We start from the raw sequence: 21,397 nt of genomic DNA, 5'->3' as shown, positions 1-21,397 counted from the left end.
TCCAATACCTGAACAGTGTCAGGGTTCGGGACAACCAACGGCATCTGCTGCAGCTTCTTTCTGTTCTCTTTTGCCTCAGGCTTTTCTGCAGGAGGGGTTATAAAACCCCACAATGCATCTGCATATATAACTGGCCCTCTGACAACAACTGCTCCTCCCAGGGACTCATGACCTGGTGGGGAGGAACGGCCGAGAGAGCGTGACAACGCATTGTTGAAACTGATCTCATATTCTCCAATACTTACGGTATTTGCACATATGAGTTCCACTTACCCCCTTGAGTGTGAGGCGCTCCGAACTCAAAAGCCCAAAGATGATTCCTATTTTCTCCATTTCTGGATCTCGTCTCTTCCCAGAGTTAATGAATGACCGTTACAGGGGAGAATCCTTTCTTGTCACATTCACCTGTATCCCCAGGTAGACAGCAGCTCCTTGGGGGCAGAAGCTTGCTTTTGTATCCCCAGCACCTGACAGCGGGCGCTCAAGCGGTCCAGATGGAAAGGAGAAAAGACCTCTGCCACAGGCAGGAAAGGAAGCTGTCAAATAAGCCGGCGGGTTCGAACACTCACAAGTCAAGAGAGATGACATTTCAGCTCCCCAAAGTTTCTGATTTTCCTGAAAGGGAGGATCCAGATCGGGAAGACGAGGCACACTAGCTGAAGCCGAGCTCATTAGAATTTATCTAAGTCACTACAGGACTGATCAATCATGTCTGTTTCACAGAAAGGGCACGGAAAGAGGCTGTAAAGGGTGGAAAGTGTTCAAGATGGGAGGGATTGTATCTAGTGCTATGATGCCAACAGAAACATGGTAGAACTTGGTTACAGAATCCTTGGAATTCATGCAAATTGTTCTGCTCTGAGGAATAGCAGCTTGAGAGTTAAAGCTTACCTACGAAGAGCTTTCTTAACAGAGAGGATTAGGAAGCCATTGTCTATATTCTGTAGAAACTGAGAAACACATTAATTTCAAGTGTGCAACATAGTGATTCGACGACTCTATATGTTATGCTGTGCTCACCACAAGTGTCCCTCCCATCTGTCACCATGCAACGCTATTACGGTATCATTGACTACTTTCCCGACATTGTACCTTTCATTCCTGTGACTTATTCATTCCATAACTGGGAGCCCGTGTCTCCCTCTCCTCTTCACCCATTTTGCCCCTCCCCTCACCCCAGCCCCCTCTGGCAACCATCAGTTCATTCTCTGTATTTATGGGTCTGATTCTGCTTTTTGTTTGTTTATTCATTTGTTTTATTTTTATGTTTTTAAAGATTTTATTTGGCAGGGAGAGAGAGAGACAGAGACAGAGAGAGAGTGAGCACAAGTGGGAGGGGTGGAGGGAGAAGCAGACTCCCCGCGGAGCAGGGAGCCCGATGTGGGACTCGATCCCAGGACCCTGGGATCATGACCTGAGCCGAAGGCAGACGCTTAACTGACTGAACCACCCAGGCGCCCTATTTTGTTTTTTAGATTCCACATATAAGTAAAGCTGTGTGGTACCCGTCTTTCTCTGACTTATTTCACTTAGCATAATGCCCTCTAGGCCCAACCATTTTGTAAGACCTTTGTATTTCTCAGTCTTTCTGATAACAGCTTTATTGAGATATATTCCACATCCCGAACAATTTACCCACCTAAAATGTACAATTTAATGACTTTTAGTATATTCACAGAGTTGTGCAACCATCACCGCAATCAATTTTTGAACATTTTCCTCACCCTGAAAAGAAATCCCATACTCATTAACATTCCCTTGCCCTCAATCTCTTCAGCCCCTGGCAACCACCAATCTACTTTCTGTCTCTATGGATTTGCCTATTCTGGACATTTCGGATAGATGGAATTATCCAATATTCAGATACTGTATGTGGCCATGAATTTCATCATCTTCATAAGCAGTATTGTCACAGACTGAAGAAACCCATATTTATCATTAAATGGGCATAATCGCATAAGCAGGCCATTGTCTAGTCATATGTAAAAAAAGGGATGATCATTAATTTCCTTAAAATATCTGTGCTATTTGAAAATTAAGACTAACATGGTAAGGCTATATTTTTGACTTAGAGTATTATGAGTGTTGTTTTTACAAAAAATGTTCCTGGTATTTCTTTTTTTTTTTTTTTAAGATTTTATTTATTTATTTATTTGACAGAGAGAGACACAGCGAGAGAGGGAACACAAGCAGGGGGAGTGGGAGAGGGAGAAGCAGGCTTCCTGCTGAGCAGGGAGCCTGATGCGGGGCTCGATCCCAGGACCCTGAGATCACGACCTGAGCCAAAGGCAGATGCTTAACGACTGAGCCACCCAGGCGCCCCTCCTGGTATTTCTTTTATCCTTTGGCTCTCCTGCAAACTTACAAATTTGAGCTCTGTCATTCTATCTGTGCTTATTTCCAAGGGAAGTGTTGAAAGGCAGAAAGTAGAGCAATGAAGAACCTCTTCTTGACTTCTAAATTTCAAAAGCCTAGCCCTTGGGCCAGATTTGTGCAGAGCTGTTAGGTGGGCCGTGTTCCCTGGCACTGCTGAGGCCCAGGGTGCGCGGGCAAGGGGCTGTGTCCCCCACCCCGGGGAGGGAGGGGCGCTTTGGTCTTAACGTGCACCAAGATGCCCTACGGGCTAACAGCAGCCTTCTCCTCAGCTGAGAACAGAAAGCTTTCAGATTTGGCCACAGATGTAGGAGAATACCTGAGTCAGAATCAGGTTTCACATACAGGCCCCCCACACAGATGTCAGAGGGACTCACAGAGGTGAGTCCTTTCCCCCTTTAAAAACATCTGCTTGCTTCTTGATGCGTATGGTACAAATCTATACTCGTTTCCTCCAATGCCCACTGCCAACCAGGACTGCCCGAGAGAACTTCGTGTGATGATGGGAAATGTTCCATGCTGTGCCACCCACGTGGCTGCTGAGCACCTGACGCATGGCCAGTGTGACTGAGGAAGTGCATTTTAAAGTAATTTAAATTGAAGCGCCACATGGGGCTAGTAGCTACTGTGCTGGGCGGTGCAGACAGTGAACATTTCCATCATTGAAGACATTTCTCTTAGACAGCATTGTGCCTTTGGAGACCAGCCCTGAGAGACAGGGTTTGGAATTTGTTTGGAAGGGTCAGGGAGGGGAAGAGACGAGGCAGGAAGGGAAGGCCTCCAGAAAAGAACACGTCCGCGCTGGGAGCACCTAGAGCCAGGGGATGCAGGGAACTCGGGCAATCAGTGTGGAGCACAGGCCGATGATCTCAGAATCATCCCCCTTGAGAGGTGCAGGACTCGATGTATTTCCCCACCAAGTCCCATCAGTCATTGATTGAGGGTGGCCCTCGGGGGCGTTAATTCTCGAGCACTTTCACATGTCCAGAGCACGGCCCGAGAAGGCTCTGGGGCCAGAGGGAGCCTTCAGGCCAAGTCACAGAGGGCAGTGGTTGGGTCAGGGCCTGAGGGCTTGGGGCACCGGCAGTGCCCCCACCTGCTCTCCAGATAGGATCATAATGTTTCATGCATATCCTTAGAGACAGTTTTGCATATATAAATATGAACACACAGAATACCTGTAAATATGTATTGATTTTGTTCTTTTCCATTTATACAAACGGGATGGGATCATTCCATACATCCTCTCCCGCACTTTGCTTTTTGCACTTAATAGTATATCCTGGAGCTATTTCCTCGTAGCTGTTGCTTTAATTTCCGGTGCTTGGCTGTCTTTATCATGAAAGAGCTCAGACTTAAAGAGAAAAAGAGCTGCAATGGCTTGGCTGAAAGAATGCAAAGAGACTTGTGTTCAGCTTATGGATTTAAAAGGAAGCTGTTTGTTGAGACTGCAGAGTTTGGTTCAAGGCATTTCAGGATGGTGTGATTTTCCTGTTAAAAACAAATGGGAGGGGCGCCTGGGTGGCTCAGTCGGTTAAGCGACTGCCTTCGGCTCAGGTCATGATCCTGGAGTCCCGGGATCGAGTCCCGCATCGGGCTCCCTGCTCAGCGGGGGGGTCTGCTTCTCCCTCTGACCCTCCTCCCTCTCATGCTCTCTGTCTCTCTTTCTCTCTCTCTCAAATAAAAAAAAAAAAAAAAAAAATGGGAATTTGCTCAGTGATAAATTCTGGCGGCGTGCGGGCTGAGTAGACAATAGAGTTTGCGATCAATAGATGAGCCTCCTAGGCTGATGCCACAAGCCGAAGGCAGCTGTCTCCGGGGCATGGCATCCGCAGCCTGCCCCAGCCCTGCCACTGTCCTGCTGTGTCACCGTGGAGGCCTCTTGACCTCCCAGGGCCTCTGTTTTCTCTTCTGTTCGGTGAGAACGGTAATGCTTACGTTACCTTCTCTCAATGGCTTGGAGGCATGGACCACCAGGGGTTGCAAACTCAAATGCCTTCGGGGGGGCTCACAGGCAAGCCCAGGAGTCCCATGAGACTGCTGCCGGCAACAGGGAGGAGTGGGGACTATAGCTAAGAGGGGAATAAATCACCCACAGCCCATCTCCCAGGCTGAAATCTTTTTTTTTTTTTAAGATTTTATTTATTTATTTGACAGAGAGAGACACAGTAAGAGAGGGAACACAAGCAGGGGGAGTGGGAGAGGGAGAAGCAGACTCCTCGCTGAGCAGGGAGCCCGATGTGGGGCTCGATCCCAGGACCCGGGATCATGACCTGAGCCAAAGGCAGACGCTCAAAGACTGAGCCGCACAGGCGCCGCTCCCCTCCAAAGGTTGAAATCTTTAAACGAATCTTGATCTTGGCCAAACAAAGCCTATCCGTGGCTGCTTGCAGCCCCTCAGCGAGAGGGCGCACCCTATGCATTGGAGTTGCGGTCTGTGCCTGGAGGAGGTGGCCCTGGTGTGACCGCCCCTCCCACTGCAGCAGTCCCTCACTGCACCAGTCACGACGAGCGAGGTCGGGCATGGGAATGACTCTAAAATGTGAGTGCCTTTAAACAACAAAGGTTTACTTCCTGGTCACACTACGTGTCCCTTGAGGCACGACACTGGCATGTGCACAGCTGGAGGCTGACTCCATAGCCTCCTCGTGCAGCCTCACGGGGCTCACCGGCCAGGGCCTCGCAGTGGCCACACCGGGGGTGGGAGGGGTGCTGGGAAAAGGAACAGAAACTTGTGCCCGGGCTCCTGAAGGCTGCCGCTCGCGTTTCCCTGGCTAGACCTGGTCCGGTCAGGAAGAACTGGAACAATCTGTGTGCAGCACTGATGCGCACATGCCCCTTCAGACATCCAGCCGAATGTGTGCATTCCTTTCTTCTATTTCTACAGTTTATTGGATAGGGCCATTCCTCATCTGGCTCAGTTCTTTCTTCTCAGTTTTGTAAACATCCAGGGTGACATTCATTGAGTCTCCGGGACGTTTCTTCTTCCTCGTTGCCATGGCACTTGACGCCTGAGCTCATGCTAGCTGGAGCAGCGCCAGAGAGCACTGACCCTCTTCCGGCTTCTGCTAGAACCGGGGGTCCTCCACTTGGGGTCCATTCTCTGGCAGCTTTTTTTTCAGACTTTATGTTTTTAGAGCCGTTTGAGGTTTACATTAAAATTGAGAGACAGTTTCCCATAATCTGCCACCACATGTGCACAGCCTCCCCGACTGTCCACGCCACTCACTATGGCTGTCCTGAGGACACATCATCACCACCCAGAATCCACAGTTTACCTTAGGCTTCACTCTCTGTGGTGTACATTCGGTGGCTTTGGACAAATGGATAATGACATGGATCCATCATTATCGTGCCATACAGAGTATTTTCACTGCCCTTAAAATCCTCTCTGCTCAGTCTATTCATCTCCCCCAACCCCAACCAGCAACCACTGATCTTTCCATGGTCTCCGTAGTTTTGTCTTTTCTGGAGTGTCAGATAATTGGAATCGTACAGGATGTACCTTTTCAGATTGGCTTCTTTCACTTAGTAATATACATTTAAGGTTCCTCTTTTCATGGCTTGATAGCACATTTTTTTTTTTCCAGCACTGAATAATATTCCGTTGTCTGGATGCACAACAGTTTATTTATCCACTCACCTATTGAAGGACACCTTGGTTGCTTCCAAGTTTTGACAATTATGAATAAAGCTGCTATAAACATCCATGTATAGATTTTTGTGTGGACCTGTTTTCAACTCCTTTGGGTAAATACCAAGAAGCATGATTATTGTATTATATGGTAAGAGTATGTTTAGTTTAGTGAGAAGCTGCCAAACTGTGTTTCAAAGTGGCTGGACCATTTTGCAGTCCCACCAGCAATGTATGAGAGTTCTGGTTGCTCCACGTCCTTGCCAACATTTGGTGTTGTTGGTGTTCTGGATTTTGGCCATTCTCTAATAGATGTGTAGTGCCATCGCATTATTGTTTTAATTTGCATTTCCCTAATGGTATATGATGTGGTGCATCTTTTCATATGCTTATTTGGCATTTGTATATCTTCTTTGTTGAAGATTTTCACATCTATGTTCATGAGAGATATTGGTCTGTAGTTTTCTTGTACTGCCTTTGTCTAGTTTTGGTATTAGAGTAATGCTGGCCTCATAGGCTGAGTTAGGAAATATTCCCACTGCTTCTGTCCTTTGAAAGAGATTGTAAAGACTTGGTATGATTTCTTCCTTAAATGTTTGGTAGAATGCACCAGTGAACCCATCTGAGTCTGGTGCTTTCTGTTTTGGAAGATTATAATCATTGATTCAATTTCTTGAATTGATATAGGCTTATTCAGATAATCTATTTCTTCTTGTGTGAGTTTTGGAAGATTGTGTCTTTTAGGGAATTGATCCATTGCATCTAGGTTATCAAAGTAGTAGGCATAGAGTTGTTCAGAGTATTCCTTTATTATCTTTTTAATTTCCATGGGATCTGTAGTGAACATCATTTCTGATATTAGTAATTTGTGTTGCATTTTTTTCTTTGTTCCATTTTAATCTACTCATTCTCTGCCTTTTGTAGTTTTTTTTTTTTTTTTTTTAGATTTTTATTTATTTATTCACGAGAGACAGAGAGAGAGAGAGGCAGAGGGAGAAGCAGGCTCCCAAGGAGCAGAGAGCCCGATGCGGGACTTGATCCCAGGACCCTGGGATCATGACCTGAGCCGAAGGCAGACGCTTAACCATCTGAGCCACCCAGGCGCCCGCTGCCTTTTGTAGTTTTAACTAAGCATTTTATATGAGTCCATTTCCTCTCCTTTCTTAGAATATTAATTATACCTTTTTTTTTTTTTACTTTTTTTAGTGGTTGTCCTAGAGTTTACAACTATATATTTACAATGAATCCAAGTCCATGTTCAAATAACACTATACCACTTCACGTGTAGCGTGAGTACCTTAAAATAACAAAATAATCCTAATTCCTCCCTTTCATCTCTTCTTTTACTACTGTCACACATAAGCACACATAGGCATGTACACTCCTAAGATATATACACAGGTATACAGAATTGAATACATTGTTGCTATTATTATGAGCAAACTGTCATCTGTTAGATGAAGAATAAGAAGTAAAAGTAAAACATAAAAAAGTAAAATAATCTGACACCATACACAAAAATCAACTGAAAGTGTATTAAAGGCTTGGATGTAAGACTTAAAACCAAAAAACTCCTAGAAGAAAACATAAAGGGCAAGCTCCTTGATATCAGTCTTGGCATTGATTTTTTGGATTTGACACCAAAAGCAAAGGTAACAAGAGTAAAAATCAACAAATGTGACTACATAAAACTGAAAAGCTTCTTACAGCAAAGGAAACCATCAATAAAATGAAAAGACAACCTGTGGGATAAGAGAAAATATTTACAAGTCATTATCTGATAAAGGGTTAATATCCAAAATATATAAATAATTCATACAGCTCAAGAGAAAAAAAACCCAATCTGGTTAAAAATGGGCAGAAGATGTGAAAAGCCATTCTTCCAAAGAAGGCATACAGTGGCCAACAGGTACAGGAAAAAGTGCTCGACATCACTCATCAATCAGGGAAATACAAATCAAAGCCACAACGAGGTATCATTGTGAGAGATCATCTCACATCTTTTAGAATGGCTAGTATCAAAAATAAATAAATAACAAGTGTTGGCGAGGATGTGGAGAAAAGGGAGCCTTAGGGCACTGTTGGGGTAGGAATGTAAACTGGCACATCCACTATGGAAAACCTCAAAAAATTAAAAATAGAACTACCCTATAATCCAGCAACCTCACTTCTGGGGATATATCCAAAGGAAATGAAATTACTGTCTTGAAGAGAGATCTGCACACTAATGTTCACTGCAGCATTATTCATGATAGCCAGAACACAGAAACAACCTATGTGTCCATTGACAGATGAATATACAATGGAATATTATTCAGCCAAAAAAAGAAGGAAACCCTGCCATTTGCAACAACATGGATAAACCTTGAGGGCATTATGCTAAGTGAATTAAGTCCAACAGAGAAAGACAAATACCACATGATCTTACTTATATGTGGGCTTAAAAAAACAAAACAAAACCCGAAACCCCTATAAACTCACAGATCCAGAAAACAGATTGGTGATTGTGGGAAGCAGGGGGTGGGGGGTGGGGCGGTGAAATGGGTGAAGGGGGTCAAAAGGTACAAACTTCCAGTTGTAAGATAAATGAGTCCTGAGGATCTCATGTACAGCATGGTGACTACAGTTAACAATACTGTAGCCTATATTTGAAAGTGGCCGAGAGAGTAAATCTTAAAAGTTCTCATCAGAAAAAAAATTGTAACTGTGTGGTGATGGATGTTAAAGTAAACTTTCTGTGGTGATGATTTTCCTACATATATATACCAAATTATTATGCTGTACACCTAAAACGAATACAGTATTATATGTCAATTATATCTCAACAATTTTTTTTAATTAAAAAAAGTAAAAGTAAAAAGAAAAAGAGAGGCTCCTGTCAGAATTTAGATTCCAAAAGAGGTAGCTGGATGGGTTAACTTTTATATGTATACTGTTGAATCACTATATTGTACACTTGGAAGTAATATAGCACTGTATGTTAACTATACTGGAAATAAAATAAAGTGCGCCTGGGTGGCTCAGTCCTTAAGCATCTGCCTTCGGCTCAGGTCATGATCCCAGGGTCCTGGGATCGAGCCCCACATCGGGCTCCCTGCTCTGCGGGAAGCCTGCTTCTCCCTCTCCCAATCTGCCCTGCTTGTGTTCCTGCGCTCTCACTGTCTCTGTCAAATAAATAAAATCTTAAAAAAATAAAATAAAATAAAAAGATATACTGTTAAATGCTGGGCTTTGTTTTCAAATGATCACATTTCAGAACTGTTTCTTAGCTCATGTCTCACACGTGACTCGTTAGCACACCCATAGCCATTTTGGTGGGATGGGCTGCAGCATTTCCCAAAGAACCTGACTTCTAACTTGGCAAAATGAATGTACTCAGACATTCTGAATTTTTCCTTGGGGCAGACCAACTTTCTAAGTCCCTCTTGGACTAATATATTACAAATATTTTAAAGGAAGAGTGGGAATGTAAAGCATAACCTAATTCTCTTTCCTAGAGAGATTCTATTTTACTTAAACTCTATTTTTACACTAGTCAGAATCCTGCTCTTTGGCCAAGCACTTGCCTTGCACGTCTGACCTTGCAGAGACTGGGGTGAATCACAGCATGCTAATTAAGAGAACTAGAAGTAGTTGGCAAAGCTTGCTCCCTCCTCATTTTCCCATGATCGCCTCCATCAAGCAGCCCTACCACCAGCTGAGGGAACAGAGATTTTCAATTCAGCTGGGATAAATGTTCTGAAAGGCTGTGCCCAGAGGAATGAGCAAATAGGCAATGTTTCCCAACTACTTGAGTGTTTAAAAAAAAAAAATGTTCCAGAATAAAACAATCTTATCAAGATATGCAAAGAAAATATTTAAAAACAACAACAAACACATTGCTGGTCATGTCTGAATTTGACAAAATCATGTAACATAGAAGCTGTTAGTGTTTTCTTCAGGAAGGAAATGAACCATTTCACATATCCACACTATCTTGAACAATGAAATTGCATTAAAATAACCAAATTTTACTTTAAAAAATAGGTAGATAGGTAGGTAGTTTGGGGAGCCCGGCTGGCTCGGTTGGTAGAGCATGTGGCTCTTGATCTTGGGGTTGTGAGTTTGAGCCCCACAGTGGGAGTAGAGATTACTAAAAATAAATAAATAAATAAAAAGCAGACTTTGAAATAAAAAAAAGAATACCAAAAATGTTATTTTACCTTGACTGACTCCTTTTTTAAAAAATATTTTTATTGTTATGTTAATCACCATACACTACATCATTAGTTTTAGATGTAGGGTTCCACGATTCATTGTGCATAACACCCAGTGCTCCATGCAGAACGTGCCCTCTTTAATACCCATCACCAGGCTAACCCATCCTCCCACCCCCCTCCCCTCTAGAACCCTCAGTTTGTTTTTCAGAGTCCATCGTCTCTCATGGTTCGTCTCCCCCTCCGATTCCCCCCCTTCATTCTTCCCCTCCTGCTATCTTCTTCTTAACATGTATTGCATTGTTTCAGAGGTACAGATCTGAGATTCAACAGTCTTGCACAATTCACAGCGCTTACCAGAGCACATACCCTCCCCAGTGTCTATCACCCAGTCACTCCATCCCTCCCACCCCACCCCCCACTCCAGCAACCCTCAGTTTGTTTCCTGAGATTAAGAATTCCTCATATCGGGCGCCTGGGTGGCTCAGTTGGTTAAGCGACCTTTGGCTCAGGTCATGATCCTGGAGTCCCTGGATCGAGTCCCACATCAGGCTCCCTGCTCGGCGGGGAGTCTGCTTCTCCCTCTGACCCTCCCCCCTCTCATGTGCTCTCTCTCATTCTCTCTCTCTCAAATAAATAAATAAAATCTTTAAAAAAAGAAAAGAATTCCTCATATCAGTGAGGTCATATGATACATGTCTTTCTCTGTTTGACTTATTTCGCTCAGCATAATACCCTCCAGTTCCATCCACATCGTTGCAAATGGCAAGATCTCATTCCTTTTGATGGCTGCATGATATTCCATTATATATATATACCACATCTTCTTTATCCATTCATCTGTTGATGGACATCTTGGCTCTTTCCACAGTTTGGCTATTGTGGACATTGCTGCTATAAACATCGGGGTGCACGTACCCCTTCAGATCCCTGCATTTGTATCTTTGGGGTAAATACCCAGTAGTGCAATTGCTGGATCGTATGGTAGCTCTATTTTCAACTTTTTGAGGAACCTCCATACTGTTTTCCAGAGTGGTTGCACCAGCTTGCATTCCCACCAACAGTGTAGGAGGGTTCCCCTTTCTCCGCATTTGACTGACTCCTTCTTTGATCCTCTTCCTTTCCCTGTGTGGATCCGAGTTTCTGACCTGTATCATGTTCCTTCTCTCCAAACTTCTGTTAGCATTTCCTGCGAGGCAACAAATTTCCTCAATTTTTGTTTGAGCAAGTCTTTATTCCTTCTCCATGTCTGAAGTATATAATTTCACCAGGTACAGAATTCTCAGTTGGTGGGATTTTTCTCTCAACACTTTCAATATTTCAGTCTACTCTCTTCTTGCTGGCACGCTTTCCGAGGAGAAGTTGGATAGAACTCTCTAGGTGTTCTTTCCCTGACTTCTTTCTGGAGTTTTCCCTTTATCTTTGATTTTCTGTAATTTGAAAATGATATGCCAAGGTGTAGTTTTGTTTTGCTTTTGGCATTTATCCTGCTTGGTGTTCTCTGAGCTTTCTGGGTCTGAGGTTTGGTGTCTGACATTAATTTGGGGAAATTCTCAGTCATTATTGTTTCAAGTGTTTCTTCCATTCCTTTCTTTCTTCTCCTTCTGGTATTCCCATCATGTGTATCTAACACCTTTTGTAGTTGCTCCACAGTCCTTGGATATTATGTTCTGGTTTTCCTTGGCCCCCTCCTCCCCCAGTCTTTGTTCTCTGCTTTTTGGTGTTTAAGGAGTCTATCGATCCATCCTCTAGCTCAGAGATGATTTTCCTCAGCTGTGTCCAGTCTACTACTAAGCCCATTAAAGGCATTCTTCATTTGTCGCAGTGTTTTTGAGCTCTATTGTTTCCTTTTGGTTCTTTTTAGGATTTCCATCTCTCTGCTGCCATTGTCCATCTGCTCTCGCACGCTGTCTTCTTTATCCCTCCCTGAGAGCCCTTAGCCTATGAATCATAGCCATTTTAAGTTCCTGGTCTGATAATTCCCACATTCCTACTGTGTCTGGTTTGGATGGTTGCTCTGTCTCGTCAAACTGTTTTTGTCCTTTGTGGTATCTTGTAAGCTTTTCTTGCTAGCTGGAGCTGATGTACCAGGTAAAAGGAGCTGCTGTAATAGGCCTTTAGGCCTGTGGTGGTGGTGAGAGCATGGAGGAAAGATTGCAATCTTCCTGTGATTAGGTCCCTGTCTGTTAGTGGGCCTGGGTCTCTGGACTATAAACTTAACAAGTGTTTCTCAGTATTTGCTCTCCCCTCTCAGGCGGGATAGGATGGCTGGAGTGGGATTATCTTCCATCCTCAGGTCCGTTAGGTTTTGATAATACCCCAGCAGGTTAGGCTCTGGTTAACTAGCTTCCCCTGAGGGCAGGCCCTGGTAAGAAACACACCATGCTCTGGCTTATTTCCAAAATGGTTCCTTTTCCTCGTCCCCTGCTGGAAATCTGAGGGGATTTTCCTCCGAATATTTACTGCTGGAATCTGGTCAAGCTACCGGAAATCAACCTCACAGTACTGTGGTGCCCCCCATGAACACCCCCCACCCGGGAGTTGTCCACACGAGGCCTCCAGCAATTTGTCAAGCACAGTTCATGTTTTCCCTCCCCCAACACTGGATCACGGATGCTTCCTTTGGCCTGGGAGTCTCTGCTGTGGTAAAAGCCACAACTTGTGTTTGCCTGTCTCTCCAATCTTGGCCACAGCGGTTTGCACTGTGTCTTCCCCTCTCTTCCAGATCCTAGATGACTTGTTGATTTTTCAGTCTGTTCAGCTTCGTACTTGTTATTAGGACAGAGTGGTGACCCCTAAGCTCCTGGCATGTGGAACCAGCCTCTGCCAGTTTTAAATCTCCACAAACAAGTGAATGAAAGGGATACATGCACATAATTTGAAAGTCAAATAATCCTGCAGCACTTACTCAGAAAAGCCGTAGTCCCGTACCCCCATCATTCCACACCTGATTCCACTCCTCAGAGGCCACCATTTTCAGGTGGTCAGAAGTGCTGAGGAGGCGATCAAGGCAACAGAGGTTAAGGAGTGCCCTCCTGGGGGAGGGGCTGCAATTTTCAAGAGGACATTTGGAAGGTGACATATGGATAAAGGAGGGAAGGAGTGATTTATGGGGGTACTTAGAGGGTAAGCTGTCTGGGAAGAGAAATGAACACAAAATCCTGGGGGCAGGAGTGTGCCAGGCTGTTCTGGATCACTGCCTTCCCACGATGATGTATGGAGGAGTAGTGCGGGGAGGCGTGCGGGGGGCTTGTTAAAATGCAGATTCCCATTAAGTAGGTCTGGGGTGGAACCCAAGACACGGCATTTCTAAAGAATTCCCAGTAGGCGCTGATGCCGCTGGTCCAGGAAGGACACTTGGAGTAGCAAGATCCTAGAGAGGACCTTAGAGCAAACTGACAGAGGGGCCAGTAGGCGGAACCGAGGTCACAAAGCCCATAGGGGACCAGATCTTGCCATGCCTTAGGAGCCACTGTAAGAAGTTGAGCTGCTGTTGTAAATGAGATGGGAGCAGAGAAGAGATGTAATCTGGCTTCTCTTTTAGAAGCATCTCGTAGGGGCTGTGCTGAGAAGCCATGGCAGGAGGGCAAAGGCGGTTGGGCAGCCGCTGCAGGAATCCAGATGAGCGAGGGCGGCCCTTCCGACCCGGAGGCGGCCGTGGGAATGGGAGAGGAGGTAGCAGCAGGCGGACGTGTGACAGATCGGCCGCAGGAGTGGAAGGAGAGTTGCTTGGAACAGAGTTGCCATTTCTGCCCCGGCCCTCACACCCATCTTCTCTCCCGTTCCACTGCCGCTCCTCTAGTCGAGCCCCATTAATTCTCATTACTGTAATCGTCTGCGAACAGATACTGCAAAAACCTTCTTGAGAAATGCTTGGTTCAGTCCAGGCCTTTGTAAAGACCTTGCAGTTGCTTAGAGAGTCCACAGCCTAGCAGGAAGAGCCTTCGGAAACTGGCCCTTTCCCACACTTGTGGGTCTCTCTTTCATGAACCCACTATTCTGGCCCAGGGCTTCATGACCCTCTCCCCAGCACATGCCGTGGAGGAGGGACAGCTGCGGGATACTCGCAAATCCTAACACTGCCCTGTCGCCTCCCATTCAAACACCTTTAGCCCGTGTTCTCCACCGTTCCTTTATTGTTGTATCCCATTGCTTCTATCAGTGCTACTCAATATGGAGTCCAGGGACCAGCAGCATCAATATCACCTGGGAGCTTGATAGGAAAGCAAGTTCATGGGCCTCACCCCAGACTACTGATTTGGAATTGGACAGTAGGGCCCAGGAATCCGTGTTATAGAGAGCTCTGCAGGTGATTCTTACACACGCTCGAGTTTGAGAACTAGTGAATACCACCGTACTTCAAATTGAACATCAGTAGGTCCCTACACCGTATTTGAGAAAGCTGATCTAGACCACTGGGCTCAACCCTGGCTGCACATCAGGTTCATCTCCGATGTGCAGCCAGGTCTGAGAATCTTGGGAGTTTGGCAGATGGGCCTACATTGTTTCCCATACACAGCCATCTTTTCTGCCTCTTGCTGGGCGCTCTACCTGGAGTGTGTGTCCGTGCCATTTCCATATTGCCAAAACTATCCATTCTAGGAACAGACGGAGCCCAAACAAAGCTTCTCCTCAGACTGGTCTCTGATCCTCTTTCAATTTCCGGAAGCCCCGTAGGTGGCTTCTATTAGCACTTGTAGCCAAGTAAGACTCCTACATTGTTCTGTTAAAATGCAGCCTCATCCAAAGAAATAGTGTTTCTCAAACTGTGTCCTATGGAGTATTCATGTTCTGTCATATACTAATGCCCATTTTGTGGAACAACTGTTCTTTGGTCAAAACATAAATACTGAGGGGCGCCTGGGTGGCTCAGTCCATTAAGCGGCCGACTCTTTTTTTTTTTTTTTTTAAGATTTTATTTATTTATTTGAGAGAGAGAGAATGAGAGCACATGAGAGGGGGGAGGGTCAGAGGAAGAAGCAAGCTCGCTGCCGAGCAGGGAGCCCGATGTGGGACTCGATCCAGGGACTCCAGGATCATGACCTGAGCCGAAGGCAGTCGCTTAACCAACTGAGCCACCCAGGCGCCCAAGCGGCCGACTCTTGATGTCAGCTCAGGTCTTGATCTCAGGGTTGTGAGTTCAAGCCCAACGCTGGGCTCCACTACTTAAAAAAATAAAAATAAAAACTGAGAAATATTGCACACCACATGATTTCTGCACATCGCTCTTTGGGTTTTTCTCCCATCCCTAGACTACCGTTTCTTCTTGCTTTGTTACTACATTTTCTTTCATGGAGCTGGAATTCATATAACATGAGAACAGCCATTTTGAAGTGAACAAGTTCCATGGCATTTAGTACATTCACGGTGTCGTGCCGCCACCTCTATCCAGTTCCAGAACTAGATTTTCATCACATCGAAAGGAAACCCCACACCCACTCGCAGGCACTCCCCATTTCTACCCCACCTCCAGTCATTAGGCATGTTCTTTCTTTTTTACTTTGAATCTATTTGCTCATCAGAAAACTGGGGATCATACGTCATCGGGTTGTTAGAAGAAACGAGGCAGGTAATTTGTGTAAGTTGTCCAGCACTATACACGTTGGGTACCTAACAAAGGTCGGATCCTTACTTCATTTTCCCTTCGGTCTTGTCATTCTTTTTTTTTTTTTTTTTTAAAGATTTTATTTATTTGAGAGAGAGAGGGAAACAGCATGACAAGGGAGAGGGTCAGAGGGAGAAGCAGGCTCCCCGATGAGTAGGGAGCCCGACGCGGGACTCGATCCCAGGACTCTGGGATCATGACCTGAGCCGAAGGCAGTCCCTTAACCAACTGAGCCACCCAGGCGCCGCCAGTCTTGTCATTCTAGTGTTTAAGGTGTCAGATTCCACAGTGCTCAAAAGAAGAAAAAAGGCTTTGTAAATTCTTCCTTTAGCAAAATAAAAATATATCTTCCCCTCTGAAAGGTGGCACTAAAACAACTGGTATAAATACAATGACGAAAAACCAATATTACATTTCTATTTTTATTTTAAAGCTCTTTTTTGGAAATTATTTTAGATTTATAGAAAGGTTGTAAAGACCATACAGAGTTCCTACACTTCTCCGTCCAGTTTCCCGTATTAACATTTTATGCAACTCTGGTATATTTGTCAAAACTACGAAATCAACACTGGCACATTCTTATTAAATAAAACTACAGACCTTACATGGATTTCACTAGTTTCCCCATTAATATCCTTTTTCTGTACCAGGATCCAATCTAGGATCCCACATGGCAATTAGTCGTCACGTCTCCTTAGTCTCTTCTGTGACAATTTTTGTCCTTGCTTGTTTCTCATAACAGGGTTTTGAGGAGAGCTAGTTAGGCATTTTGCAGAATGTCCCTCCATTTGGGTTTGTTTATTTATTATTTTTTAAAGATTTTAAAAATTTATTTGTCAGAGAGAGGGAGAGAGAAAGAGCACAAGCAGGGGAGAGAGGCATAGGGAGAGGGAGAAGCAGGTTCCCCGCAGGGCAAGGAGCCCGATGTGGGACTCAATCCCCTGGGACCATGACTCGAGCTGAAGGCAGATGCTTAACTGAGCCACCCAGGCATCCCATCAATTTGGGTTTATCTGACGTATTTCTCACGATGAGACCGGGCTTATGGGTTTTGAGACCTACCATAGAGGTGAAGCGCCCTTCTTGTCACATCAAATCACATCAGGTAGCACAAGGTATCCACAGAACTTATTACTGGTGATGTTAGCCTTGAGAGCTAGGAGAATGTGGTGCCTGTCAGGTTTGTCCACTGAAAGTTGCCATTTTCCACTTTCTATCCTCTGTTCTTTGGAAGACAGTCACCAGTGTAGCCCTGACTCAGTAGAGGAGAGAGACTAAGGTCTGCCTCCTAGAAGGGGCAGTATCTACAGATATTTGAAATTCTTCTGTAAGAAGACTTGTCTCTTCTCATTTATTATTCAATCATTTGTGCATTTCTTTATAGTCCAGCACTATGTTATATATTTGTTGCTCAAATTGTTCCAGTTTGCCCACTGGGAGCTCTTTCAGACTGGCCCCCATATCCCTTTGACATGCCTCAATCCTTCCCCGCCCCCACCCCAGGATGTTAGCTTTTGATGTAAAATTTGGTTTTCTTCCCCACCTGTGCACTGAAATTGCTTTAAGGTCCTTTAGATTACAATGGTTTCTAGATTGTCAGGACAAAGTCTAACTTTCTTTTCTTAGTTTACCAGACCTTTCTGTGACAATACAATTCATCTCTTTCTTTCAAATTGCATTTCAAAAAACTTATTATGGCATTTTCAAACACAGACCAAGCTAGAGAAAAGAACATAATGAATCTCCATGTGTCCATCTCCCAGCTTCAACACTTCTCAACATTTTGCTCATCTTGTTTCACAGGTCACCTCTCACATGTTCTGCCACTGGAATACTTTATTCTTATGAGAGAGGAGAGGAAGGGGAGAGGGAGAGAGAGAATCTTAAGCAGGCTCTTGGGTGTGGAGCCTGACGCTGGGCTCAATCTCACGACTGTGAGATCATGACCTGAGCCGAAATCAAGAGTTGGATGCTTAACCAACTGAGCCACCCAGACGCCCCGCCACTACAATACTTTAAAGGAAATCCTAGGCAGGGGTACCTGGCTGGCTTAGTTGGAGAAGTGTGTGACTCTTGATCTTGGGGTCATGTGTTTGAGCCCCACGCTGGATGTAGAGATTAAATGAATAAAACTTAAAAAAAAAAGGGGGGGTGTGCCTGAGTGGCTCAGTCAGTTAAGCGATTGCCTTCAGCTCAGGGTCTTGGGATGGAGTCCTGCATTGGGCTCCTTGCTCAGCAGGGGAGTCTGCTTCTCCCCCTCCCCCTGCTCCTGCTTTCTCTCTCTCTCTCTCTCTCTTTCAAATAAATAAATAAAATCTTAAAAAAAGAAAAAAGGAAATCCCAGAATCCCAGACATTCTATGAATTCAGCTGTAAAGAGTACAGTGTCTTTAACAGGTAAGAACTTTAAACAAACGAACAAAACAAACCATAACCACCAAAAAACTATTACACCTAACAAAATTAATAATTCTTTAATATCCTCTAACAGTCCATATTCAAATTTCCCCTAAATTTTAATAATTTGTTCAAATCAGTATCCCTACAAAGTGCACACGTTACATCCTGTAACAGTCTCCCCCTCTTGCCACTACCCCTTCTGCAACAGACTTTTTAAAAACCCAGTTGTTGAAGAAACTAGGTTTTTTGTCCTATCAAATTTCCTACATTATGGATTTGTATGATTGTATCTTCATAGTGTCTTTTAACATGTTAGTCTACTTGAACTTCCTGTAAATTGGTACTTAGAGTCTTAGATTCTGTATGTGTACATGTATGTATCTGCAATATACTTGAGATCTCTTTGTATCTATGTATCTCTATCTTTGCAAAAAATACTTGATTGGTGGTGAAGTCCACTTCCCATTGCATCACAGTAAAAGCCGTATTATCTGGTTGTCCCACTCACAATTTTCCCCTTTGAGATACCTCTAGCTCCCGGCTGTCCTCCTCTTTGCCATTTCTTCTCAGTTCCCTTCACAGACTCTTATGTTTTCAAGTCATGGTTCTTCAGAGCCCCACTGTCACTGGCCTATATATATATGGTCCCCTTTTCCATATTCCTAAGGCTGAGGACTCAAAAGTCTGTATTTTTGATGCAGAACCTATCCACTGAATTCCAAAGCCCAATATCCAGTGACTGGCAGGATGTCCCTGGATGTCGTGAGCTCTTCAAACCTTGTCCCATATGGAATTTGTCCCCAACCTGTTTCTCATTGTTTTCTTTACCTCAATGACTAGAACCACCATCCAAGACAGAAACCCGAGCCATCCTAGCCTTTTCCTCACCTGCCCAAATCGCTGAGCCACAGAACATCTAGATCCTCAGTATCTCAAGTGTGTCTCCTTTTCTTCTAGCTGCTCTAGCCTCAGTTCTACAATTCAGACAAAGAGTACAAGTGCACCACCCAGGGTCGCACATTCTCAAGCAGAGCTAGGAACAGTACCTAACTCCATGCTCCAGCACAAAATACACTGGAATCTTGCTGAGGGCTGTAATTGGCTCCAGATTCTTTGCTATGCTTTGGATGTATTGTGCTTTACACATATTGTGAATATGGTTGTAGAAGTTGACTTCAGCGGGGTGAAGCAGCCTAAAGTGGGGAGTTTAGGGGTCAGATTCTATCTGGGTTTCACACCCACTTCCACCACTGAAAGTGCACTCGGTTAAGTTGGTTAATTTGTCTGTACTGTTTCCTCATCTGCAAAACAGGGATCACATTCCTTCACCACTTTTCTGAAATCCCCAAAGCTCTGGAAACTGGAAGGTATGCGTGTGTGTGTTTTAAATAATTTGTTTGGCAGCCAAACCTGACTTGACGGTAAGTATTTGATGACAAAACCTGACCTGAATGAAACGGAGGATATTTATGGTTTTTACTTATCCCAGTTAGAATATCCTTCCATTTTACTCCACAACTGTCTTTGATGACAGGCTGCTGGCCCAGCCCATTGGGACAAGTTCTAGAATATGCTGTTGTACCTTTCAAAAGTACAACAATGTCTGTATTCTGCAACACACTTGACCTCAGGGTTTGTCACACAGCTCCTTTACAGGTTTGTCACACAGACTGATTGTCAAGGAAATTAGTATTCTTAAAGCAATTACAAAAGTGTGTACCCATAGTAAGCCCTACAGAAGCGTTTAACATTTCAGGTAACAGTTAACCCTATGAATGCAGTGAAAGATGAACTATTTTATATCAGAACAGAGTCTGAATTTGGGGGCCTCCATAAAAGTGGGGTTCCTATCATAGCTTTTCTGTTAGAAAGAGATGAAATACCAGAGAGACAGGAAAACCCCTTTTGAATGGCACGCCAATCCTCACGCCAATGCTCAGAAGTAACCACGATTCTGAAACTGGTGTGAACTTTGTCCACGCAAGCCTCGGTTTTCATACATACATATGCATCCATAGCATGTATTCTTGTTTAGAACAAAGACTAATCCAGCCCGGAATGGCAGCAGTGCAGAGGCTGAGAAGCCCTGCCCTGTCCCGCCTTGCTTCCCCGCTGCCGCAGCTCCTGCGCATGCCCCCAGCGGAGCACAGACCGCGATTACCAGCACTGCACACCTATATGCCTCTCCTCCTAGAAGACAAGTTCCCCCGAGGGAAGAGACTAACGCTTAGCTAACTGCAACAGAAAGGACTCAAAAATTTGCTGAATAAATCCACCATCAAATCATGGGTCCCTCCCGGATGCTGAAAAGCCAAAGCATCCATTTGAAGAGCTGCCAGGGGAAACACCTCTCCGTATCTGGAAGAAGTTTCATATATACCCAGGACTTCCACTGGCACTCTGGCCATTTTTAAAGGCAGGGACTACATGTCAACGTTTCCTGAGTCTTCACCATGTGGCCAGCAGTGTGTGATTCACAGGCACTAATCCAGTGCGGTCTTCACAAGGACCCCACGTGGGGGCATCACGAACCCCCACCCGTGTGAGGAGCGCGAAGTAGCTGGCCCGCACCTGCGCTAACAAAGCCAGCAGGCCCGGGCCCGCATACTGGTTTCTCTGGGGGAAGGTATGAGAGTCCTTTGTCAAGAGAACGTTTCACTCTCAAATAGCTAAGAAGCTGCTGCAATTATAGGCTCTGGTTTGTATTTGTGCCTGAGCCATACTTATTTTCTATTTCGGTGTAGGAGTTTCACAGAAAAAAACAAGAGCTACTAAGGATGTGAAATTTTATTTATTTTATTTTTTTTAAAGATTTTATTTATTCATTTGAGACACAGAGAGAGAGAGAGAGAGAGAGAGCATGAGCGGCGGGGGGAGACAGAGGGAGAGGGAGAAGGAGGCTCTCTGCTGAGCCAGGAGCCCGATGCGGGGGCTCGATCCCAGGACCCTGGAATCATGACCTGAGCCGAAGGCAGACGTTTAGCCATCTGAGCCACCCAGGCGCCCCAAGGATTTGAAATTTTAGTCCTGTGTCACCTCAAGGGAAGTTAATTCTGATTTTTGTCGGCAATACCCAAGCACAAATCACAACTCCAGGAATACAATGAGAGCTTGGAAAAATAAGCACCTGGGGCTGGTGAAAGTAATGCATTTGTCTCAGGGCAGGGGCTGAAATGTGGAGCTAAGTGTT

The sequence above is a fragment of the Neomonachus schauinslandi genome, chromosome X (assembly GCF_002201575.2).
Source record: "Neomonachus schauinslandi chromosome X, ASM220157v2, whole genome shotgun sequence".
Taxonomy (NCBI): Eukaryota; Metazoa; Chordata; class Mammalia; order Carnivora; family Phocidae; genus Neomonachus; species Neomonachus schauinslandi.
Note: the sequence above shows the minus strand (reverse complement) of the source record.